Raw genomic sequence first — 27,996 nt, forward strand, 5'->3', positions numbered from 1 at the left:
AAAGGCTTTTCTCCCTACCCGAACAGTTCATAAATATGGACAACAGAGCCCATTTCTCATTTAAAAATATCACATTTGAAATGATAAAAGACAATATCCAGTGACTAGTCCAACTTCTAAAAGGCAATGAAATCTTCAAGCAGCGAGAATACCAGGTGAAGTAGGGTTGCCTCATCATCCAGAATGCACAGCTTTATTTTTGCACTTAGGAAGCGATAACATTATGTAGTTCAACAAGGGAATACTGTTCCTGTAAGGAAGGAAAAGAAACAGTCACATTGTTGTACTGATGGGAAACTACTATCCAACTAAAGAACCACTGAAGCTCAACAAAATGGGGAAGTGGGAAAAGAAGGCATCAAGTTTAAACCCCAGGAACCATTATAATATTCTAATGACTCGACTATCACAAATACCATATATACACATGTATGCACACATATATATATTGTGTGTATATATAGCTATTAGTTATCAAATGCTTAGTAAATGACTTAGCAAATGATTATAAATTGTACATAAGTGTACCATCTCAAGTTTAGAATTATGACGGTTGGTCAATTTGTGGAATAAGGGCCTGTCCCTCTACCATACTGAAGTCCAAAGATTATAGCCTATTTGAATAGTTTTACAGCTCATTTGAGTTTTCTCTTGCAGGCATTTAGTTCTTCCAGAACAAAAAGCTGAAATTAGAGCTAACATAGATATTAATTACTATCTTTATGGGACTCTATGATCCCATTGCATACTTAGATTACATGCTCCAAAGATGGTTTTTCCCTAGCTGAAAGAAATTGACAAAAGAAATGTTGAGGTTACAATTGCAAATCTCTTTTACATAAGGAAATAAGACATGCCAAGATAAAAATATATCCTTAATAACCATAAAAAAGGCAATATTCCTGGGCAATAGTACACAAAGTGTGCCATATGTCGCCACCTTACTAAACCCTGGCCTTTTTTATATGAATGTACTCGTAAACATTTATGGTCCTAATTCAAAATACTCTTACGCATAAGACGCTCTTGGATGGATTCCCAAGTCCTTAACTTCCTGTGATAGTGAGCGGTGCTGCCCCACTGGCCTTCTGCATTCACGTCTATTATTCTCTCTCCTTCTCATCACGAAGATTATTGGAAACCTTCTGAACAAGAGAAAAAAATACATAGATTTAAGCTTTCTGTCTATTATGCTTTTGGGGGTGGATAAAAAGTTGAACTCTGGAGAAAGAATCTAAATTAGACAGATGTCTTTTGGCTGTGAGAGAATGCCAAATCCGCTAGCTTAGACCAATATGAAAATTTGTTATTTCACAGAACATGAGAAAAAAGTTACAGAAGGTTAAATACAACTTTTCATTTTCCCAAAATGTACTATTGTGATCTGAAGCTAATTTCATAGACTTTCAAATACCAACACCTCTTAATAAGTGGCTGAAGCAGCTCTTATCTCTAATCATCTCATCAGACATCTGCAGAGAATTAGAAGCATGCAGTTCTGAGTTCTTGGCCTATGACAGAGGGATAAGTGAGGTCACTAAAATTCTCCCTCCCTTAATGAAGCCAAATAAGGGTGTTTTTATCAGATTCTCCAACACTGAGGTGCCTACAGCAAGAGGATGACATTTTACTCCTAAGTATCTGCCTATACATGTGAGAGACATGGAAGTGTAGAAAAGGGGACAGAACGGGCATATTCTCCCACCATGTATTGTAGTATGACTAAGTAATTTCCCCCACAGGTATCAACATTTTAGCCATATTTCCAGGATGTCACTCAAGATTACCTGTCAACTGGAGAGGGGACCTCAAGAAGCCAACATACTGGAATGAAAAACAACCAAGACAGAAAATGAGGAGGTTGTGTGGAGTCCCATGGTAGCATTTGTATGGACGAAGAAGTCTTGTCCAGACTGGTCCATCAGGAAATATGCAGTTGTGATGACCACCCCCTTTCTAAGGACTCAAAAACACACATCCATAATTCAAGGTAAACTTCTGGGTGAAGGTATAATTATCTAGCCAGCATCGCTAGAAATGGACCGCAATTACACCATGTAGCCATGAGATGATTGTGACCCAACGTCCTTCATCCTATCATACCCAGCAAAACATGCAAATAAAAGCAGCAGAGGGAAATGTACTACTCAGATTATCCTGAACTATCTTCCTTTCCAAATCTTTTGGGTGCTCTGTGAAACTCTAGGAGTCCTAAAGGAAACCTAAATTTGAATTAACATTGGAGATAGGGACCTGACTGGATTTTCACTTATGAGAAGGACCAAAGATGCTGTTAAAGAATAAGAAAAGCAGATATCACACAGTACAGTTGAAGTCAGTGGTTGTAAGATAAATATAGCCATTAAATTCTGTGTCTCCAGAAGTCAGAGTGTTCAAAATAGGTTGGAATGAATACTCTAGGGGCGGAGAGAACACACATGCAATTGGGTCTTGGGAACAGCTCACCCAGGGACTTGACCACAAGCAGAATTACCTCCACCTTCATCAACAGGCTCTCCTGCTTTCTTCTCTCATTGCAGAGAAGTTTCTCCAATAAGGAGGGAATTTTGGACATTAGAAAGTCTTGATTTTTTTTTATATTGCAGAACCTGACAAATCTGAGACTCAGTTCTAGTTTTAAAATTGTGAGAAAATATCGATTTTGAATCTCTTGGCTCCTCCCCACATCTGCAGAAAGGTGGTATGGTTTGTCCAAAAACTTAAGAGCTCCTATAATAGTCACAGATGAGGCAGGATGGGTGGGTCCGGACAGGGACCGGACAGGGAACACCACAGAAAAGGAAAGATTATCAACAAAGCCTTCTGATATAATCTGTTTAGTGACTGTAGAATTCAATTCTCATATAGCAACTGAGCCTTTTCTACTCATTCAGAATTACATTGAGACAATCAACTAAATTTTTTTAGATCACTCAAATGACCAAACAGAACACCATATATCAAATTTGATCCAACTGTAGCATAAAGTCCAGCCGTTTAGCTGACCAGAACACCTAGAAGCCAAAGATAATGTTAGATAGCCTGAATCTCAGCAGTCTGCTGCACTTACCTTTGAATATAGCATGATACCGGGATGTGTACATCGAAGTCAAAATTCGCCGAGTTATATACGATTGCACTTTCAATGAGAATACCTACTGGCTGTTCCTAAAGGTGTAAAGAATATAAATTATCTTAATTATATCTCTTTCAAATGATTTAAAATCCCATTTTTAAAATAGAGATTAAAAACAAAATAATGTTTATTTTATTTTTACCTTATAAAGTAAAGTAGGTATGAGTGCAAGGCATACAATGGAGGAGCAGAGCTAGGTGATAAAAATGCCTGGTCTGAGCAGACATTAACAGCCCCTGCCACGGGAGCAGGGACATTGTATTTGGCAGTTGAATCTGCAAAGACAACTTTTGATCACCACATTTAAGGGTCAGAGTCTGACTTAGGCAGACCTGAATTATTTCGTATGAATTTCAGCTAGATATTTGACAGCTTTAGAAAAGCAGTTGAGTCAGCCTCATGCTAAGTTGAGTACTTGGCAAGTGCTAGACTTTTTTTTTTTTTTTTTTTTTTTTGATGCCAGAGATATAGCAGCAAACAAATGGAGTCATGCACCTGGATCCAATAGTAGAATCTGTTCACCTAAACAATCTTTACCAGAAACAGATGTGACTCCAAAAAGGAAAAACTAGGCCGTTATTACAAAACACAGCAACAAGTTATTATTTTAAAAAAAAGCTTCCTGGTGACAGAAAAGATTGATTTCTCTCTTATTAATACAGGAGCTATATAATCTGATATACCCAATTTTCTTCCAAATTTTAGGTCAACAACAAAAGAGTGGGCTATTTGTGGTACTGTTTGAAAGCAAAATGTTTCCCCTCAAACTAGATTTTACCAGAGAATATTAAAAAAAAAAAAAAATCACTATTACAGGCAAAAGAGATATGTTGCCAAAAAATAGGCTTTGTTGTTGTTGCTGTTGTTCTTTGAGATGGAGTCTCATTGTCGCCCAGGCTGGAGTTCATTGGCACGATCTTGGCTCACTGAAACCTCCACCTCCCAAGTTCAACCAATTATCCTGCCTCAGCCTCCTGAGTAGCTGGGATTACAGGTGCACACCACCATGCCTGGCTAATTTTTATATTTTTAGCAGAGACGGGGTTTCACCATGTTGGTCAGGCTGGTCTCAAACTCCTGACAGTGTTATCTGTGATCCACGCCCCCACCCCCTCAGCCTCCTCAGCCTCCCAAAGTTATGGGATTACAGGTGTGAGCCTTCGCACCTGGCCTGAAAAAATAGTTTTTGAAATAGGAACCCCAAATCTTGTTTTTCCTACAGATAGAAGCAATATCCAAAAATGTTGAAGAGAGTAGTCAATATTACATGAACTATTAAATCAACCGACATTAAAATTTGAATAGTGCAGTTTTAGTCATTGGTTTCTAGACCAAAAACCATCAAAAGATATACTGTTTTTTGAAATAATAACTGCTCTTACAGTCACTACGATGCCACAAAAAGTTAGAAGATAAAAGAACACAAAGAAATCCGGCTCCACGAGGTTTACAGGACAGCCACTTCCTAGAAAGAGTTCATGTTGCAAAGGTTGCAGGTCATTTATCAGGGGCCTTTGTCTAAATTTGACCTGGAGCCAGGATTCAGTACAGGTTACAGCCACTGTTGAAAGAAAAATTTTAAAAAGGAAAATGTCAAATAGTGTGTCTGCTCCCAAACAAATAGCTGAGGAAACTTTCAACCTCTTGAGCTGAATTCCCAACCGTAGAGTGAAAACGTTTTGTTTCTATTTGTATATTTTTCTACTGGGAGATTTTGGGTCGATTACTTAATCTCTATGTGTCTGTTTTTTTCATCAGAACGTGGAAAAATGGTAGAAGCACTTCTTTAGAATTTCTAACCTAAATAAGTCAAATATCCCAACATGCACACTTTTTTTTTTTAGGGATTGTTCGAATTTTACTAACAGGTCTCATGACTACATTTCTGAAATATATCTAGGTGTAAAAGTGATATCTGAAATAGAGAAACAAGAAAAAGCATTGATATTTGGTTGCACACAGTGGAAAAATATATCGTGCTTCTACTGAAAATTGTATTTTGCATCAAAATATTTGAGCCAATAAATATTAACTGGTACGTGAAATTAAAGAATTCTGAAACAAAATAATATTGCAGTTACTTTGATAATATTTTTAGGATTTTCAACTATGTTAAGTTTTGGTTTGGTGTCTTCATTTTCACTACATTTCTATGACGTCAGTTTTATTATTATGCCACATTTACACACAGATAAATTTAGTCACATAGCTGCTAAGTGGCAGATCAGGATTAAAACCTATGCAAAATCTATTCAGAGCCTCAACTCCGAAAAGGAATCATTTACAATTAAATACAGCTGACCACTCTGTCCAATCTTCATACGCCATGGCCAGAAATGTGGACCTACGTAACCTCCTCTCCTAGGCACCAGGCAGTCTCTCCTGATTTTGCCAGTCACTATAAGTATTTCGCATTCAGCAAAGTAACAAGCTAGTATCCAGCAGAGAACCTGGAAATACTTTGCATGTAAGAAAAATTTAAAACAACAGCATCTCGAGATTAGCTTAGAGGAAAAATTCAAAAGGAAGTACAGGGATAAAGATAAAACTATGTCTGGTTCTAACTTTGCAGTCCTTAGTTACTAGCAGTTGATCACCAGATTATGAAAACAAACGTCCAAAGTCAACAATATGTTTTTTAAAAAGCCCTGCTGTTTAAAATTGCCACCTCCAAAAATTCCCTCTTTGTATTACCATCTTGGAGACCATGAATCAACTTGAAAAGCATGAGGAGCTCTCCTAACATGAAAGATATCTTCATTGCTTCAGATTCCAGCCCAAGGTATCACAGGAAACAGAAAATCTAGGGAAGTGGGCCTCCGCAGGTGTTTATAAACCTCTTGCCTCCTCAGGTGTGAGTGATGATTTATCATTCTGGAAAGCACTGAGAAGCCCTTAGCATAAATCCTCACAGCTGAAGTTATTAGATTGGTGCAAAATTAATTGCATTTTTTGCCTTTGAAAGATAAATCAGAAAATCCGGAAAGAACATGTGGAAAGTGATTCTAGGCTGCACCCCCTACCACTGTGTCTTTTTTCTCAATCATGTGGATGTGTCTGAAATTAAGTCTGACATAATATTTGATATTTATCTATTGAATTGTTAAAGTAGGGCTTTGCAAGATGATTTGAGAAATTCAAGTGGGTGATACAAAGGGATTATTTATAAAGTGAATAACAGTACCGCATATTATATTCAGATCCAATAAGCCTGGGACCAGATGTACTCACTAATTGGTGCTTGCAATCAGCTTCAGGAGGCTTTGATTAGGTGAACAAATCCACACACCTGTGGTCTAAGCCAAAATAATCCTTTCTGGTTTAATTTTGCTTTCTCTAGAAGTACTTTATTATGAATGTGCCCATATCTAGAAAGCTAAAGAAATATTCGCTAAGGGCATTTTTTGACAATTAAATCTGGTAATGAAAAATTGTAAGAAAAAAGGGAAAATGGATAAGAATAACATTACCTGATTCTACATTTTGGTAGAAGTCAACCTCCAAAAAACTTCGTCTCAAAAGCAAAAGCCTAATAAGTTATTTTTAGAAATTGTGTAGCATATCACATAGATTGCCTCAGCTTCTAAGTAAAAAATAATTGTTGTTTTTAGCTATGTAATTCTCCAGGATTATGAATCGATGTAACAAAGAGCAAGCAAAAATATCTATGAACATCAGGAACCTCGAAGTACTTTCTACTATTTTTATTAAATTGCATGTTCTTTAAAATTAGTTGGATTTCATGTTAAGGTATCTAATACTTAAATTATATTTGGGAATGAGAGCCTTACAGTAGATTCAATTTGTGAAGAATATTTCAATGGTTTTTATTTGAAAATACTTATCTGTTTTCTTATTTAAGAGGTGAATAAATATGTTATTTTAAATAGCTAACTACATAGAAGTAGATAAAATAATACTGGAATTTCTAATTCCAATAACTTACATGCTTTCCTCCTCTATTGAAATAACCACTAATTTTTATAAGTGTTAAATTCACATAAAATTAACAGTTTTAAAGTATATAATTCAGTGGCACTTGGTACATACACATGTGTGCAACCATCACCCTTAGAGTTGCAAAATATTTTCATCATCCCCCCAAAGGAAAACTTACACTTTTTAAGCAACTCCCGACTCCTCCTTTCTCCCAGCCTGTGGCAAGCACCAAGTTACTTTCTATCTCTTCAGATTTACCTATTCTGGACATTTTGTAAAACTTGAATCATACTCTTAACTTAAAAAATCATGGTATTTATTTACTTATTTACAAATTAAGGAGGCTTTATTTCTTATAAAGGGTTATAGACTGTAAGATGGCCATCCTAACAGGCTGGGATGCATAGCCTCCAGCAGAGCCTGAAAGGCAGGCACATTGCAGGAAAGGAGGCGTGAGACAGGAATTTATGCTGACTGGGTTGGCCAAGTATACATATTCAACAGGTTATAGGAGAAGCTATGAATATTCATTGAGGTGGTCCTAACACATAAGTGCTGAATAAACATGCATGTTATATATGACCCCTGTTCACTCTGGGGTGGAGACTTAACATTCAAATGTATTACAATTAGGCCCTACACATCTAAAGGTCTTGCCAGGACAGAAAGTTATGCAAGTGTGCAACCTCTGTTAGCTGGCCAGAACCAGTCCTTGGTCAGTCCTATCTTATCAAGAGAAAGTTGCTGAAATGAGTCTCTTGCCCAATCAAAGCTGTAGTTACAGCTTGTGGCACAGGAAGGTCAGTTAGCCTCTGGCAGTGGATGAGCTGTAATTGTTTTAATATTGCTTATCTCAAGGCCAGTGCTTGTTTAGCTTCTGGGAAAAAAAGAAAAAAAAAAACAACCCTGTGGCAGTTAGAACAAAGTTTATTCTTTAAGCGTAGGGGTGCGTGACTTAGCCATTATTTGCCATGGCCTTGGGTCCTCTTTATAATGTGGTATGTTATTACCACAAAGAGTTTGCTGTGTCAGCCTTATGATCTCTTTTTTAACATTAATGCTGGTCAGGTGTTGTGTCTAAACCACAGAAGGGAAGTGGTGTAACAAGGCATGTCCAACCCCCCATCCCGTGATGGCTGGAAACATAGTTCTTAGGGTTTCTCTGGGGTTCTCTGGCCAAGAAGGGGGTTCATTCAATCAGTTGAAGGCCTAGAATTTTATTTTTAGTTCACATGGTGTCATGAATCCATACTTCATTTATTTTTATGGCTGAATAGTTTTCCGTGGCATGAGTATGGCACGTTTGGTTTAGTCATTCATCAACTGATAAGCTTATGGGTTGCTACCATCTTTGTGAATAGTACTACGCTGAAAGCACTTGTTCAACATTGTTTGAATACCTCTTTTCAATTATTTTGGGTATATAACTCAGCTTTAATCGCCTCCCATTCATCCCCTTGCTGAGGGAGAGATTCCTATTTTAGGGTTATGGTGATAGCCAAACACACAACACCTGACACTGAGCAGATGCACTCAAAAGCAATTCATTGGTATGTACATTCAGGCCTTGGAGAGAATGCCACACAGCACATGGGTCCACACAAGGACTGCACTTAGGAGCAGAGGGAAAAACCAGGGGCTCTGGGACACAAGCTTTGTAATATCAAGAGGGTGAGGTGACCCCTAGATCCCACAGGAGCATATGATTGACTTGTTTGAATAATTCTACAGGCTGCCAGGGAACTGAAACCCACTGTTCAGAGATAAGCGGGAACTGTATCTGGTCTCCTTGATAAGCAGAGTTGTTTAGCAGGGATCTTATCTGCAGGGGCAGAGTAGGGAGGGAAATGTGCAGTTAGGCCATGATAGCCCTTCCGCTTTCACCAGATGCCGAGATAGCACGTGATATCAGGCCTTAATATTAGTCCTTACATAACAAGCTAGAAGTGAAACTGCCAAACTCCCCCACGGTGGCTGTGTTATACAGCCACTGTGAAATACGACAGATTTCAGTTTTGTTTTAAACAGAAAAATTATTCAGCTAAAAAAAGTTGAGAAAAAGTTAAAGTCCCAGGCTTACAAATGACAATGTATGATGTCTTTTATGAAGTGTATGTGCTGGTTAAATTAGTTATGCCTATCAACCTTGTTACTGTTTTCTTCTGAGATGGAGCCTCACTCTGTTGCCCAGGCTGGAGGGCAGTGGTGCAATTTCAGCTCAATGCAAGCTCCGCCTTACATTTCTTTTTTGTTTTGTTTTGTGTATTTTTAACTTTTAAGTTCAAGTCTACAAGTACAGGTTTGTTACATAGGTAAATTTGTGTCATGGGTGTTTGTTGTTCTGATTATTTCATCACCCAGGCATTAAGCCTAGTACCCATTAGTTATTTTTGCTGACTCTCTCCCTCCTCCCACCCTCCACCCTCCAAAAGGCCTCAGTGTGTGTTGTGCCCCTCTATGTGTTCTTGTGTTCTCATCATTTAGCTCCCACTTGTAAGTAAGAACATGTGGTATTTGGTTTTTTGTTTCTGCATTAATTTGCTAAGGATGATGGCCTCCAGCCCCTCCATGTCCCTGCAGAGGGCATGATCTTGTTCTTTTTTATGACTGCATAGTATTTCATGGTGTACCACATTTTATTTAACCAGTCTATCATCAATGGACATTTAGGTTGATTCCACATCTTTGCTATTGTAAATAGTGCTGCAATTAACATATACATGCATGTCTTTATAATAGAAAAATTTCTATTACTAGGTATATAGGTATATACCTAGTAATGAGATTGCTGGATCAAATGGTATTTCAGTCTTTAGGTCTTTGAGAAATCTCCACACCATCTTCCACAATGGTTGAACTAACTTACACTCCCACCAACAGTGTATAAGCATTCCTTTCTCTCTACAGCCTCACCAGAGTTTGTCATTTTTTGACTCTTTAATGGTAGCCATTCTATCTAATGTTAGATGGTATCTCAATGTGGTTTTAATTTGCATTTCCCTAATGATCAATGATATGAAACTTTTTTCATGATTGTTGGCCACATGTATGTCTTGAAAAGTGTCTGTTCATGCCCTTTGCACACTTCTTATGGGGTTTTTTCTTCTAAATTTGTTTAAGTTTCTTATAGATCGGATATTAGACCTTTGTCAGATGCATAGTTTGGAAAAGTTTCTCCAATTCTGTAGGTTGTCTGTTTACTCTGTTGATGATTTCTCTTGCTGTGCTGAAGCTCTTTAGTTTAATTAGATTCCATTTGTCAATTTTTGCTTTTGCTGCAATTGCTTTTGGTATCTTTGCAGCACTATTCACAATAGCAAAGACGTGGAATCAACCTAAATGTCCATTGATGATAGATTGGATAAATAAAATGTGGTACAGCATGAAATCTTTGCCTGTGCCTATGTCCTGAATGGTATTGCCTAGGTTGTCTTGCAGAGTCTTTATAGTTTTGGGTTTAATATTTTAGTTGATTACATTAACTCATAATCTACATTATGTATTTACCCTAATGCTATCCTGCCCCTTACCACCCACCTCTCCAACAGGCCCTGGCATGTGATGTTTCCCGAATTCTTTTTATGGCTGCACAGTATTCCACAGTGTATATGTGCCACATGTTCTTTACCCAGTCTATCATTGATGGGCATTTGGGTTGGTTCCAAGTCTTTGCTATTGTAAATAGCACTGCAGTAAATGTATGTGTGCATGTGTCTTTATAGCAGAATGATTTATGATCCTTTGGGTATATACCCAGTAATGAGATTGCTGTGTCAAATGGTATTTCTAGTTCTAGATTCTTGAGGAATCAACACACTGTCTCCCACAATGGTTGAGCTAATTTATAGTCCCACCAACAATGTAAAAGCATTCCTATTTGTCCACATCTTCTCCAGCATCTGTTGTTTACTGCCTTTTTAACGACTGACATTCTAACTGACATAAGATGGTATCTCATTCTGGTTTTGATTTGCATTTCTCTAATGCAGTGATGTTTAGCATTTTTTCATATGTTTGTTGGCCCCATAAATATTTTCCTTTAAGAAGTGTCTGCTTATATCTGTGGCCCAATTTTGATGGGGTTGTCTTTTTTTCCTGTAAATTTGTTTAAGTTCCTTGTAGATTCTGGATATTAGCCCTTTGTCAGATGGTTAGATTGCAAATATTTCATCCCATTCTGTAGATTTCCTATTCACTCTGATGATACTTTCTTTTGCTGTACAGACTCTCTTTAGTTTAATTAGATCCCATTTGTCCATTTTGGCTTTTGTTGCCATTGCTTTTGGTATTTTAGTTATGAAGTCTTTCCCTGTGCCTATGTCCTGAATGGTATTGCCTAGGTTTTCTTCTATGGTTTTTATGGTTTTAGGTCTTACATTTAAATATTTAGTTCATCTTGAGCTAATTTTTGCATAAGGTGTAAGAAAGGGATTTTGTTTCAGTTTTCTGCATATGGCTAGCCAGTTTTTTCAACACCATTTATTAAATAGAGAATCCTTTTCCCATTGCTTGTTTTTAAAAGGTTTGTCAAAGGTCAGATGGTTGTAGATGTGTGGTGTTATTTCTGAGGCTTCTGTTCTGTTCCATTGGTCCATATATCTGTTTTAGTACCAGTACCATGCTGTTTTAGTTACTGTAGACTTGTAGTATAGTTTGAAGTTAGGTAGCATGGTGCCTCCAGCTTTGTTCTTTTTTCTTAAGATTGTACTGGCTATACGGGCTTTTTTGGTTCCATATGAAACTTAAAGTAGTTCTTTCTAATTCTGTGAAAAAAAGTCAATGGTAGCTTGATGGGAATAGCATTGAATCTATAAATTACTTTGGGCAGTATGGCAATTTTCATGATATTGATTCTTCCTATCCATGAGCGTGGAATGTTTTTCCATTTGTTTGTGTCCTCTCTCATTTCCTTAAGCAGTGGTTCATAGTTCTTCTTGAAGAGGTCACATCTTTTGTAAATTGTATTCCTAGGTATTTTATTCTTTTTGTAGCAATTGTCAATGGGAGTTTGCTCATGATTTGGTTCTCTGTTTATCTATTTTGGTGTATAGGAATGCTTGTGATTTTTGCACATTGATTTTGTATACTGAGACTTTGCTGAAATTGCTTATCAGCTTAAGGAGTTTTTGGGCTGAGATGATGGGGTTTACTAAATATACAATCATGTCATACAAACAAAGATAATTTGACTTCCTCTCTTCCTATTTGAATACCCTTTATTTCTTTCTCTTGCCTGATTGCTCTGGCCAGAACTTCCAATACTATGTTGAATAGGAGTGGTGAGAGAGGGCATCCTTGTCTTGTGCTGATTTTCAAAGGGAATGGTTCCAGCTTTTGCCCATTCAGTATACTATTGGCTGTGGATTTGTCATACATACATATATAGCTCTTATTATTTTGAGATATGTTCTATCAACATCTGGTTCATTGAGGTTTTTTGTTGTTGTTGTTGTTTGGGTTTTTTTGTTTTTTTTTTTGGCATGAAGGGGTGTTGAATTTTATTGAAGGCCTTTGCTGCATTTATTGAGACAATCATGTGGTCTTTGTCATTGATTCTGCTTATGTGATGGATTACATTTCTTGATTTGCATATGTTGAACCAGCCTTGTATCCCAGGGATGAAGCCAACTTGATCACGGTGAATAAGATTTCTAATGTGCTGCTAGATTCGGTTTGCCAGCATTTTATTGAGAATTTTCACATCGATGTTCATCAGGGATATTGGACTGAAATTTTCTTTTTTTGTCGTGTCTCTGCCAGGTTTGGGCACCAGGATGATGCTGGCTGGCCTCATAAAATGGGTTAGGGAGGAGTCCCTCTATTTCTATTGATCAGAATAATTTCAGATGGAATGGTACCAGCTCCTCTTTGTACCTCTGTTAAAATTTAGCTGTAAATCCATCTGGTCCTGGGCTTTTTTTGGTTGGTAGGCTATTAATTACTGACTCAGTTGTAGAATTTGTTATTGATCTATTCAGGGATTCGACTTCTTCCTGGTTGAGTTTTGGGAGGATGTAAATGTCCAGTAATTTATTCATTTCTTCTAGCTTTTCTAGTTTATTTGTGTAGAGATTTTTATAGTATTCTCTGATGGTAGTTCTGCGGGCATTTAGTGCTAGAAGTTTCCGCCTTAACACTGCTTTAGCTGTGTCTCAGAGATTCCAGTATATTGTGTCTTTGTTCTCACTGGTTTCAAAGAACTTATTTCTGCCTTAACTTCATTATTTACCCAGTACTCTCCCCAGAATCTCCAACAGAGAATAATGACCAATTATTTTCCTTTCTTATTGTCCTTGTCACATTTTGTTATCAAGATTATCTCAGTTTCATAAAATGAGGTAGAGATTATTTTGTTATCAATTCTGTCAAAGAATTTGCTTAAGATTGAATTATTTTTTCTTAAATATTTAGTAAAAACATATTGGCCTTAATAGGGACCTTAGTAGATAATTAGCACATGATCCATCACCATGAAGTGATTTTATAACCAGAAATCCCAATTGTGTGTATCCAGAGACCTCAAATCACCAGATAGGATAGCCCAGGAATCCTCTGTAGTGAAGTGGAAATAGTACATAAAGAAGCAGATGAAATATGGGCAAGCTGGGGTCTTGTAGCTCTGTGAAAATGTCTTAGGAGTACATCATTTACCCTGTCTCTCCGGTAGATCACCCAAGAAGACAATGATCTACTGGCCCAGTGGGGAAACAGATAAAGAGACCTCTCAGCTCAAACAGGGCCTGGTTCACTGATGGATTTTCCAGTTAGCTTCTACAGGAATTGACTAGGATAAGCCTGTATTTCAACGTTACAGTGACCTCTCTCTTACTGAGCATGGTAAGGGACACTTGTCACGCTGAGCAAAGCTTTGTGCAATATGGATTGCTATTTGTCCACCCTGGCAAATGAGCCATGATATATTTTCACTGACTGATAGCCAGTTTTTTGGTCAGGCTAGCAGCAAGACTTGGAGTGGCATTATCTTAGTTTCATAAAATGAGGTAGAGATTATTTTGATAATAGAGATAAATAAGACCCTTGGTGGAGATGAGACAGTTGTATAAAAACTAGCTCTGCTACTAATAGGTTTCTTTGTTACCAATCTGGACACTCTAATAAATGTTTGCACTGACAAAGGGGAACAGAACCGATGAGCAGTCTGTGTTTGTCAACTAAATGTGGAGACTGAATTATTTTCTATTTCAGAGCAGAGGTGCTGCCAATTGTTTCCTAGATCTGCAAGAGGATGACTCATGAAAATTTAGACAACATCCTCTACTGGGCCTGTGTGCATGGACGGCCGTTGTCATCAGATGTCAAAACAGCATGGAAAATATTCCTGTCTTCCAAGTTCTGGCCAAGGCTAAAAATACTCTCCTGGGACAAATCCCTCAACCAATGGCCAGGATGTTCTTAGCAAATATATCATATTGGACCCCTCACTCCACCATCCCATTCTGAGTATTCAACTAGATCCGACTGCAGTTGATAATTTCTCTAGATACGGCTTAATAATACCCATACATTACATCGACTTGGGCCACACTATCCATAACTACTGTAGGACCTTAGGTCTCCCATAAGAAAAAGTTAATACATTCTATGTCTACAAGGGGGTGTATCACTATAGTGTGGCCAGAAAGACCAACTATGGCAGAGACTTCTATATGTTCTCCAGTACCATTGACTTTAGAGATAGAAAACTTCTATGTTTTAGAAACCTGTGTAGCTAAAGACCCTGTATCTGAGTTCTCACTACAGCTAAGTATGGGCACCTAAGTATGACTTGGCAGATGTGATGGGATATGTACAATATCTGGGCCATTTCTTTGGAAAAAAACACTTGAACTAGAGATCCTCATTCCCCTTTCTTATGAACTGAGAAGTGGTGTTAACTGCAGCAGTCAGTTGGGTGCAGCATTGGGACATCAGTGCTGCTGACTCTAATACATGGGGTGAAATCATGGAGGAATCATCTCTATGTCCTGTACCATCACTATCTCTGGAGTCACCCATTAACAATATAAATTGTTAGTTAGTCCACTGTATTTTGAAATTTGTTATATCAGCTTAGCTTAGCCACTACCTTTATACTCAATAGTGGAATGGTAAATATGTAACTGATTCTAACATGGAAAAACACAAGTATACAGTGTTTTCCAGTTTCCATGGTGTCTTAGTCCATTTGCACTGCTATAACAGAACACCTGAGACTGAGTAAGTTACAGAGAAATTTATCTTCTCACAGTTCTGGGGATTGAGAAATTCAAGATCAAGGCACTGGCCAGTTTGGTGTCTTATAAGTGCTACATCTTCTAGAGAGGAAAAACACTGTATACACAAGAGCACAAGCTAGCCAAATGCTGCATGAATCCTCTTTTACAAAGGTCTTAATCCCATTGCCAAGTTATGGGCCCTCAAGTCCTGATTACCTCTTAAAGTTCCCACATCTTAATGCTATCACATTGGCAACTCCTGAATTGGAGGGGACACATTGAAATCATAGCACATAGTATTATACTCCTAGCATAACTCATTACAAGCATTTGCTGAACATGGAGTTGCAAAGAAATATGTACTATTGGCTCTCATGATGCAGTAGAAGCTGGATGCCCAACAATTATTGCTACAAAGATTCACACAATTTTTTTTTTTTAGCTGACAATCACTATTTGGAAAAGTTTCCAAAATCATGCTTCCATATTTATAATTTTTTTTAAAAAGTCAAACTTCCTAACTGGTTGAAAATTAAAAATTAATCAGCCTGTCTAGTTCCAGAAGATTGATTGATCAGCCAAGTAATTTCTTACTTCAATTTGAATGAATATATATAAAAATTATTTTTAACATTCCATTGATTCATGTTATATTTGATATATAACATGTTATATTTGATATAACATGAATCAATTGAATGAAATTAATGGCATGATATATATCATGATTTTATAATAGGTCTTGATATCTAGTGATCCATTTCAAATATTGATTCATGTTACACCATTGATTTTTATATATATATATATATATATATATATATATATATAATGCTTTTATAAAAGGTCTAGTGATCCATTTGAAATATTGATTTATGTTATACCATTGATTGATTTATATATATATATATATATATATATATATATATAATGCTTTTATAATATATATATGCCAGAATACAAGATAAACAGACCAGCTGAAAAGAATACTCATGAATCTATGGACACTTTCTTTTTTTCTACAATGATGGAATAATAGGGCAGAAAGGACAAGACAAACTTCGTGATATCTAGAACTGAGGCAACTGGATATTCATATAAAAGCAACTTGATTCACTGTTCACATCATGTGCATGAATAATCAACTACAATATTGAGCTAAATACTAACAGCAAAACAGAGCTGGCAAAGAATGAGATTTTGTGTTCTTTTGCGATCAGGTAAAATTCCTTAACGAGTCTCTAGCCATAATGGAAAAAGATTAATACAAATGAGGGACAATAACAGTAATATCTTTTGATCATGAACAGACCATTAAAAAAGTAAAAAGTTAAGCAACAGAATGGGAGAAAATATCTGTAACACATAAACCACTGGTTCACATCCAGAATACGCACAGAAATTTTAAAAATTCCTAAGTGAATTCAATAGAAAAATAATTGGACAAGAGACTGGTAAAAGCACTTCTCCAAAAACTTTAAATGGCCAATATACTTATGAAAAGGTAGAAAACTTCATTTTTTAAAGGGAAAACGCCAAATAGAACCACCATAAAATACTACTGCATACTCACTAACCTGGATATAATGAAAAACACTGACAACACTAAGTTTGACTCAGATGTGATGCAGCCAGAACTTTTATAACTTTCATACAAGCCTTTTGGGAAAAAAAATTATGTAGTATCTAAAAGCTGAACATGCCCTGTGCCCCAGCAATTCTCCTCTAAGTGTACATACATTAAAACTGTATGTGTATGTGTGCTAAAAATAGGTGAGTGCTCATAACCCAAATGTGCATGAATTGACTAATGATGTGATATCTTTATGTAATAGAATATGGTAAGTCATGAAAATTCCAACTTGGGGGAGTCTCATAAAACTCACGGTGAGGGAAAGAAGTCAAAACACAAAATCATAATTACAAAGGTGAAAAACGAAACTAACAGACAAAGCTTATACATGAATAATTAGATGATAAAAGAATAAAGCAAAGCAAGAAACAATCACCATAAAATTTTCAAGGCAATGATTAAATAGGGGTGGGGATTGTGGCAGGTATTATATTTGGGAAGAATCTCTACAGATGTCCCTCTGGGGTACTGGTCATGTTCTTGACCTGGGTAGTACGTAAGTGTTCAATTTAAAATAACTTATTAAGTAATAGCTTATGTACTTTTATGTGTGTATTAAAGTTAATAAAATATTTAATATCATTAAAAATATTTTAAAGGAATGCACATTTACTTTTTTAAATATCAGGAATTAGGTACAAGAATCGTAGGATGCAGTTGGGGAACAAATTACTGGAAATTTAAAGCAAAATCCCTACAGCTAAGATAACTAGGAACTGCTATTACACTAGCTAGCGCCTTTCTCCCCACAGACGCATCTGTCTTCATAGGACCTAAATTAGCCACTAAACGAAGACTCCCCCAGCCAGTGGTCAGGTTTTTTTTTTTTTTAATTAGCACTTTAAAACCATCATACCTGTGGGGGGAAAAATTAAATAACAAACATCTAGAACTGGCCCCATGTTTTAAACGCATCTTATTGCTCACTTTTTCACATTACTGTTTCTATGAGGCGCAAAGAACTTGTATGTACTGTGTTGCTAGAAAGTTACTCCAGGTCTATTTCTATAACTAAGGTTGTGGCTGTCTTCTTCCCTCCTATTTAAGGGTTTATATGTTTTAAGGTTCACATCCTTTCAACAATGCTTGATCTTAGAGGCTTGACCTTTGAAGATTCCTGTCCACAAAACCACATTCACATTATACTTAAACTGTACATGGCATACCTGGACCAGACATCTCTTAATTCCAGAAAGCCTCCAATCTCATCTCACCACAAATCACAGCCACTACATTAACAGAGAGGAAACACATTGGTAACAACTACATTTTCTCATTGAGAAAAAATTCAATCTAAAGTAATTGCCACTGAGGTTCTGCTACATACAGCTAACAACATTAAAGACTAATTTGGTTATTTCAAAATTAGTCACACTGATTTATTACAAATTGTCTCAGGAGAAGAGCCTCAAGAGTCCTGTTGGCCAAACTGAACTTTCCAGGCAAATCCATAAACAAGGACAGCAATGAGGCCCAATAGCTCCTGGGTCCCTCTGAAACTCATTTAGGTATCACTCAACTTCCTAAGGTTCCATGTAGAATGAGTAACATCTGACAACAACTTCTTTCCAGTTCACTTGCTCATTGCCAAGGCCGACTAGTCACTTCTGGACTAACTACATGCAAGAGGAAAAAGAGATAAAGATGGAAAAACAAGTTTCAATTAATATAAAATGCTTCTGCAGAAGCTGGAGGATGAGCATCATAAGAAAATTCATTCAGGGCCTGGCACAGTGGCTCACGCTTGTAATCCCAGCACTTTGAGAGGCTGATGTGGGCAGATCACCTGAGGTCAGGAGTTCAAGAGCAGCCTGGCCAACATGGCAAAATCCTGTCTCTACTAAAACTACAAAATTAGCTGGATGTGGTGGCACATGCCTGTAATCCCAGCTGCTCGGGACCCTGAGGCAAGAGAATTGCTTGAACTCGGGAGGCAGAGGTTGTGGTGACCAAGATCATGACATTGCACTCCAGCCTGGGCAACAAGAGCGAAACTTCATCTCAAAAAGAATTTAGAAGAAGAAAGAAAATTCTTTCAGGATGATCATTGTGGATGAGAATTAGGTGATTAGGGCTGCAGAGACCAGTGAGATTTTTTTAAAGTTGTTCTGGCATGAGGATTCAAATACGGAAGATACATGTAGCAGAAAAGGAAAGGTAGACTTGAGACCGGAAAAAAAAAATCCCTATATTTAAAGAGTGTTTTAGAAAAGCAAAAATAATATCAGTTTGAACCCAGCACATCAGCTGAACAAAAAGGAAATAAAACAGTAACATTTATTTGGTCCTGAGTCTAATTAGAGCCAGAAAATCCTTAGGTACTCCCTAGTTAGTATCCAGCCAAAACAATAAGAATCAGAAAATCAAATAAGAATGCAGTTGATTCAACACACAAATTGAGCATGTCAACAAAAGCCATCTCTTTGAACAAATTTCTCATATTTATGCTTTATACCAATTGATTCCCCACACCCAAACAAAGTCACAGCTACAAGGAGACGAACTAAAGCTAACTTCAAGAGAGCCTTCATAATACCAAATCCAAAGCAACCACCTCTCAGGATGCAGACCACAAAATGAAGCCCAATCGGCTGCCTCACGTGATTTTATACCGTACAATGAACTCAGGTGTTGCATATGCACACTTCCTAAGGCCTGACCATGTACTCAGCCCAATTTTCTATAAATCCTAGCCTTCCCTGAGTACCTGGGCTCTAAAGTTCAAGAGAGTAGGTAAAGATGAAAATTATTGTACCTAGAGATCTATCTCTTTTTTTAGGTCTATGGTAGTGACAGAAAAGCAAATGTGTATAATGTCATGCCATTTTTTTTTTTTTATTTTAGGATCTGTTATAGTGGGGGTAATCTGAGCAGCACAAGGAGACCCTACCTGACTTACTGATGTGCCTGAACCTTTTACCCACCTTTTTTTATATTCAGCATTTCAGCAATCCATCTTACAATGTACACTATTGGAGCAGTTCAGCAATCCCTCTACCTGTACATTAGTGTGGATTTTTTGTAATTTAATAATTTGTCATATATAGCTGTAGTGATTATTATAAATGTTTGGGACTTTTTACTATAATGTGATAGTAATGCAGGCAGGTTTTACTTAAGGATACAAATCCAAAGCCAAAACTTCTTAATCATTTTGTAAACATCCAGATCTCTTTTAAAAGTATTCAGAAATTCATGGTAATCTATTAAAGAAAAAAACTATTACCATGTGCAAGTACTTACCTTGTACACTAGTTTCTGTCTCCACTTTGTTCTACAATGACTTCATTCCTATTTTTCTCTTTAGTCATAGTCCTAGAAAAAGCTATTTATACTCATTCTTTTGGGTTTCTTTCTTCTCATCCTTCCTTAAACCTGATCCAACCAACTTTCACCCACACCTCTTCACCAAAACTGTCCTTTATCAAAGTCATCAGTGCCCCTCACATTGCTATAGCTAATGGTCAACGCTTAGTTCTCATCCCACTTAACTTTACAGCAACAGTTGATAAGAGTTGACAGCTCTACCTGCATGGCTCCCAGGACCACACTCTGCCCTGGTTTTACTTCCGGTTGCCCTTACTGTCTTCTCTTTGGCTCATTCAAAGGTTTTGACTTCTCTCAGCTACCTCTTAACATTGGATATCCCAAGACCCAAACCTTGGACTGATTCTTATCATTTTCCTCACTTATTTGCTTTGAACTCATGCAATCTTACTGGCTTTAAGTATTAGTATGTGCTGATGAATCCTAACATTCTACATCCAATCTGGACCTTCCCCCTCTGAAACTCCAGTCCTGTATATTCAACTACTCACTTGCTCTCTCCTCTGGGAGATCTAAGCAGCATCTTATATATGACATTTTCAAAATAAGGTTTCTGAACCAACATCTTCCACATTTTTATCCAAGATAGTAGCATCTCCCACTTTACAGTAGGTCATAAATCCTAAACTCTCCAAATTCTTCTAATGTACTTTATATCTAGCTGTCTGCAAATCCTTAGATCAATCACCTGATCTCTTCCTATGAGATCCATGCTAAAACTAACATGGTTCTTATTCTAAACCAGGATTCTCATTCTCAGTACTATTGACTTTGGGGCCAGATAACGCTTTGTCATCAGTGGGTGTCTTAGGCACTGTCAATGTTCAGCAGCATCCCTGGGCCTATACAGATGCCAGTAACACCAACACCATCACTGTGACAAACAAAGCTGCTTTCAGATACAGCCCTCAGAGGGTAAAATTGCACCTGGATAAGAACTGCTGGCCTTGTCATCATCACTACCTAATCCCTCTCCCTACTTCAGTCTTTGCTCCCTCATGGTGTTCATTCTCCATCCAGCAGACAGGGTGATCTTGATAATAAAAATCCAAGTCAGATCATGTCACTCCTCCATTTGGAACTTTCCAGGGGGGTCCCATCTTATTTCAAACTAAAGCATGTCTATCAACTTTGAGAAATTAGATGATGTCCTCTGCTCATTGTTTTAGGTGTTCAGGTTGTTTCTTGCTGGCCTTGTTCAGCAAACACTCAGTGACTTTACACCAGCTGTTCCCACAGTTTTGAATGACCTTTCCTCCAGGATCTGCAGGGCTTATTCCCTCACCTCCTCCAGCTCTTTCCTCAATCATCACCTTCGAGGGATGCCTTCCCTGATGCCATAGTTAGGACCACAACTCTCACCCCAATATTCCCTATCTTCTTTCTCTGCCTGTTTACTCTTTCTTAGAATACTATAAAGTATGTTTTCTGTGCATACTCTACCTCCTTCTACTAAAATGTGAACTCCATGGGGGCATCTTTGTGGAATAAATAAATGATTAGGCACTGTTACCAGGACCAACCACAGCTAAGCCTTAGCTAAAGGCATGAATCAGCAACTGAGAAAAGTTAGTAATTGTACCCTTAAAAACCTATTTCTAAGGAGCATTGAAGCTTACAATTATATACAAGTCAGTCTTGCAATAATTAGAAACAGATATATAATAGTACAAACTTTATTCATAAATAAAACTTCATGAGGTTAAAAGCAGGGGCAGCTCCTATTTTAAAAAGGAAATAGTAGAAGGCAGCCTGCCATTTTATTTAAAATCTCAAGTTAGGTTTTTCAGATGGATAATGGTTGAGATCATTAAATCCCCTTCCTGCTTCTCAGATTTTCACAAAATAGCACAGTAAATCCTCAGTCCTAAGAAGTCATGGCAGAGATTTCAAATTGCCTCTCAATACCAAAGTGGACAGCACTGTTTCTTCTCTTGCAATAAAGGCACTCATTTGATGAACAAGGGCATATAGCAGTCAGATTCTTACTGAAATGGAAGACAGAAAGAAAGACAAAAGAAAGATTGGAAATAATACATCCCAATGTAAACATTACTTCGTTACTTCTAAGAGCCTGTTATTCATAAGTAAAGCAATACATATGTATGGGAGTGAGGGAAAAGGTGTAAGTGGGAAGTGAGGGAGGAGAAGAAAGAGAAAGTAAATGTTCTATCCTTGAGACTGTATCCTTAAGTGTATAATGATTCAAGTGACATATATATAAGTGAATAAGGATACTTTTGCCCTCTAAGTTATAAAGTACATTCCAAACATTCTAGGTGTCCTGTTTACTCTCTATTAAACGTAGCTCCATCCTTTTATTAATACTCAAATAGTAATACATGTGGATTTTTCTTTTCTTTTTGAGACAGCCTCACTGTATTGCCCAGGCTGGAATGCAGTGGCACGATCTGGAATGCAGTGGCTCACTGCAACCTCCATCTCCTGGGTTCAGGTGATTCTCCTGCCCAGTCTCCTGAGTAGCTAGGATTACAGGTGCGTACTAACACACCCAGCTAATTTTTGTATGTTTAGTAGAGACGGGGTTTCACCATGTTGGTCAGGCTGGTCTCGAACTCCTGACCTCGTGATCCACCCATCTCGGCCTCCCAAAGTGTTGGAATTGCAGGCGTGAGCCACCACGCCCGGAAGGATTTTTCATAATATACCTTCATATGGGACTCAAGAATGAAAAACCGTAGTACAATCATTTGGTACTTCCCAGAAAAAGTTGCAACACAGGTTTTTTACACTTCTGAGCACACTTTCCCAGGGATCATCAACATATCTAAGCCACTTTGTAGGCTCAGTGTTAATAGTCATTTATTATAATTCCGAACTTTATTGATATTGAAATGGGTAGGTATTTTCCTTTTAATTATAGTATTTCATGTAATACCCAAAATGAATAGCTCTTAGTCATATGGGGTTCCCAGTTAGTAACAGATTATCAAGACCACTGTGATCAATAAAATCTTCAACAAACACAGGAAAGCATGAACTTGCGTTCTTGAACTGGGAACATTTTAGGCACAATGCACCTTAGTACAAATGTATGCCATTTCCTTCACAATTGTATTGACTGGTATCTAGGATATACCTGGACAACAATCATAAGATGCCAGTTTTGAGAGTTCTTACCAAGATTGTGTTGTAGAAGTTACTGCGCCATCTTCATTCGCAATGTGTATCCTCACATCTATCTCCCATTCGGTAACATTTTCCCCATCTCTCATTTCAACTGCATTTAAAAGAGGATTCTGACTAAAGTAAGAGAGAAATATCACATAGTGGTTAAGATCTACTCAGATCTTAGCATTTACAAGGCTGAACTTGGGGCCAAATTCCTACTATTAGTAGATACATTGATTTCTGCTTTTTCTGCCTCCCACCCCATCCCCTACCCCACAACATCACAGGCAGGGTGGTGCTAAGAAGCAAAAACTTAAAAAACAGACTTCTGGGTTCAACTTATTGATTCTACAATCTACCAGCAAATGATGTTGGCCACGTAACTGAATTTCTCTGTGTCTCAATTTTCTCACCCTGAATTTGGCATAACAGTATCCACCACCACATCTGGGGGTCTGTAGTCCTGGATACGTGGGAGGTTGAGGAGAGAGACTTCCTTAAACTCAGAAGTTCGAGATCCGCCTGAGCAAAATAACGAGGTTCCGCGACTTAAAAATAAAAAAATAAAAAATAGTATCTACCTCATTGAGTCACCAGGAGGAACAAATGCATTCATACGAGCACAGTGTAGGCATACAGTAAGTGATTCACAAATGTCAGCCACTATTATAATTATTATCTGTGGGAAGAGCACTGTGTAATATGGCTCTTCCGTAATTACTCAGGGAAAAACATTTCAGTTCAGGATTTTAACCAAAAAAACCTAATTGAAAAATTACCCAAAGTCCTGCCAAGGATATCATCACACTTTTGCTAAGACCTGATCAAAGTGGCTGTTAATCTTTTCTAAATTTTTTTTTAGTTTTAGTTTTTGTGGGTACATCGTAGGTAAATGTATTTACGGGGTATATCAGAAGTTTTGATACAGGCATGCAATATGAAATAAGCAGTTAGACTTTCTCAAAAATTTCAGTTAATAAAACAAAACAAAAAAAGACCCGATCTTAACCCACAAATCCTGTTTTAAGATGTCTCTCTCCCAACAGTGTCAGCCCTGCATAGTACACACTGATCTTAACACCTGATGAGTATCGTTTAGACATCATTATACTTTCTCTTATTGCCTTCAGGAAACTTGCATATGGGCTCAAGTTTAAAACTTAAATAAGTTGATTTGGTTGGCTAAGACCTATCAGGTTTTCAGTGACCCTGACACTTATATCAAAAACTAAGTCATCATTTCATTTTTCAATAATATTCCTAGTATTCCTATGTTCTAGGAGACAGTTGTAACAACTTTTGAATACTACAAGGACAAGTGATATGGTTTGAAATCTGTGTCCCCACCCACATCTCATGTTCATTGTAATCCCCAATATTGGAGGTGGAACCTGGTGGCAGGTGATCGGGACATGGGAGTGGACCCTTCACAAATGACTCAGCACAGCGATCTCCACACCTTTTGGCACTAGGGACCAGGTTTGCGGCAGACAATTTTTCCACAGATGGGGCGGTGATGGTTTGGGGATGAAACTGTTCACCTCAGCTCATCAGGCATTCGATTCTCAAAAGGAGTGTGCGTGCGACCTAGATCTCTCACATGTGCAGTTCACAGTAGGGTTCATGCTCCTATGAGAATCTAATGCCACCACTAATCTGAAAGGAGGTACAGCTCAGGTGGTAATGCTGGCTTGCCGCTCCCTCCTACTGTGCAGCCAGGTTCCTAAAAGACCAGGGACCACTACAGGTCCACAGCCCAGGGTTTGGGGACCTCTAGTTTAGCACCATCCCTTTGGCGCTGGTCTCATGATAGAATTCTCGGGAGATGTGGCTTTCTAAAAGTGTGTAGCATGTCCCCCCACCACTTCCTCCTGCTCTGGCCATGTGAGGATGCCTGCTCCAGCTTTGCCTTCTGTTGCCTTCCGCCATGAGTAAAAACTCCCTGAGGCCTCCCCAGCCTTGCTTCCTGTACAGCCTGCAGAACAATGAGCTAAACTTCTTTTCTTACAAATTACCCAGTCTCGGGTATTTCTTTATAGCAATGCAACAGAAGACTAAGACACCAGCAATCAAGAGATTTGTGTTCGCATTAGGGTTTGGTGTCTCCCCCACTCCCATCACAGGTTGTACCATTTAGCTTTTCAGGTTTGGGATTTTTATCTGGACAGTAAATGAAGCCAGGGGCTAGGACAGGGGTCTGGCACTCCATACTCACTTGTGGACAACACACGACAGAGGCATTTCAGATCGGACGGTAGAATCTCTTGAGATATACTTGATTTTAGTTCTAAGCAGAATAACTTCCTGGAGAGGCTACAAGACAAAGAGAGGTTTTAAACCCATGTTTGTCTCAAGTATCTCAGGAAACTTAAAGGCAATTAAATAGGAATTTATAGATACATCAAGCTTCCTAAAAATGGTCACACTCACTAAACTATAAACAGCATCTGTTCATGGGAAACAGGACCATTTTCCAAATGGACAGATGTGTTAAAATCTGGCATAGTGCTTGTACATAAAAGGCAAGCAACACTTGTTAGTTGAAAGAGAAAGGAGCTTTGTGATTCAAATTTGAGAAAGCATTTGGCACCTCTTTTTGAGACACACAGTTGTAGTGATGCATTGCTTATTCAAAGAGAGCATGGGCTTTGAAATCATAGAATCACATTTGGAATCTTGGAGCTGCCTCTACTCATTATGAATTCTTAGAAACTGTTTAAACAATTAAGTCTGTTTTTTTTAAAAAAAAAAAAAAAAAAAAAAAAAGCAATAATTGTGGTGGTAAAGAATAACAGTGATTAAGTTCTCAGCATGTAGTCAATACCTAACAGGAAGAATAACCGTTTTCAGGGGGGAATGGAGTTAACACAATTAATAGTAAAATATTTTTCTGAGAACATTTTGTATATGCTTCTCAATATAAGACCCAGTACTTGACAGCATAGGAGGAGAAGATGATTCAGAGATACCCATATTCATTACATAATTTTAAATGTTTCTATTTCCTCAGATATATCCTGCTCTCTTTGGATAATTTGAAAACATACACATAGATAATTAACATACTACCACCACTCAAATTCTTCAGTTAACATGTGAATATTCCGCCCCCCTCCCCAGTTTATATCAATGTTGACAGTCCCCACCTAATAAATGCTGTGGTGTATTAGACCTGGAATGTGCTTCCCAGATCCCCTGAAGGCTTGCTGCCCCAGTTGCTGAGCATGCTGTTACCAGATAGCCTTCAGCCTTCAGCTGTCAGCTCTCAGCCCCTCCAGGAATTGTGGAGCTGCTGAGGGCTGTCTTACCCATGGCCATACCCCTCTCCCAGGGTGGCCGCTTCAGATCACCTACCCAGCAGGAATGTGAAGCCCTGTGCAGGGTCAGCCAAAGCTGTCTTTGAGCCTCCATCACAGCTCAGCTTTGCCCTTTGCCCAATCTTCTTTCTCCAAAAGCACTTCTTAATAAATATTCTGCACACTCTACTTCAAATTTTGCTTTTGCTTTCTGTGTTACCCAATCTGTGGCATTTATCTAAACCTGATCAAGTTCTATTACTTCTCTTAGCATTTTATTTGGGATTATGAAAAAAAATAAGTAATATCATAGCAAGATTTTACTAATTTTAAAAACTTTTTAAATCAAGTCAAAATTCCAGTTATACTTTTATCAGTTATATGCACAATGACTTAGTATACCCAAAATATCTGGTGAGGAGGGGCTAGGGCTTGGAGATTAATGAATATTTACTTTGAAAAGGCTTCTAATGCTTGATTAGTGTTACTGCCTCCATCTGGTTACAACTGACCAAACTTCATGAATTGTAACAAATAATTAGTAGAGAAACTGCTGAAAAACCTTGTGATACATGGAAAATACTTCCCTCCTTCAAAACTTTCAACTCTCCAGCCTGCTTTATCACTAAATGAATAATTAGTGTTTGCAATTACCACCCAACAAGAAAAAAAAAAAGTATTTAGCATCTCTCTCTCTTCTTTTTTTTTTCCGAGACAGATTCTTATGCTGTCACCTGGGCTAGAGTGCAATAGTGGGATCTCAGCTCACTGCAACCTCCGTCTCCTGGGTTCAAGCGATTCTCCTGCCTCAGCCTCCCGAGTAGCTGGGATTACAGGCACACGCCACCATGCCTGGCTAATTTTTTGTATTTTTAGTACAGACGGGGTTTCACTATGTTGGCCAGGCTGGTCTTGAACTCCTGACCTCATGATCCACCCACCTCAGCCTCCCAAAGTGCTGAGATTACAGGCGTGAGTCACCGCACCCAGCCAACATCTCCTTTTTTAACTCTTCTGTCCTAAATGTGATAATTAAAGAGTCTAGCCATATTACAAATAGACAATGACTTCTAGTTTGGAGGTGGGTTGAAGGAACCATAAGACACTTGCGTTTTAAGTAAGATAGTCATTTCTCTTACCTGAGATATAATACCACAGTCATGAGGATGGTAGAAAAACTCATAGTAGACATCTGGCAAAGAATGAGTTACAGGGCAGCCATCTCCTAGGAATACTTCATCGGAATTCATATACACATTGTGAAATATCGTGGGTTTAACCCTGGCACAGAACCAATACTGGGTGCAGTGTACTCGA

At 38.0% G+C, this 27,996-nt stretch overlaps 1 long non-coding RNA gene across 1 annotated transcript; it reads right to left on the reverse strand.

Moving 5' to 3' along the window:
* Nucleotides 1-54: 54 nt before the first annotated feature.
* On the reverse strand, nt 55-27,996 carry LOC108282852. Its single transcript, XR_005195532.1, has 7 exons — nt 27,819-27,996; nt 25,599-25,696; nt 23,393-23,515; nt 4,519-4,697; nt 3,071-3,168; nt 1,014-1,145; nt 55-250 (listed from the first exon to the last, which is right to left on the reverse strand). It is a non-coding gene; the product is annotated as an uncharacterized LOC108282852 (long non-coding RNA).

This window comes from Cebus imitator, unplaced genomic scaffold, assembly GCF_001604975.1.
Source record: "Cebus imitator isolate Cc_AM_T3 unplaced genomic scaffold, Cebus_imitator-1.0 Scaffold253, whole genome shotgun sequence".
Lineage (NCBI taxonomy): Eukaryota > Metazoa > Chordata > Mammalia > Primates > Cebidae > Cebus > Cebus imitator.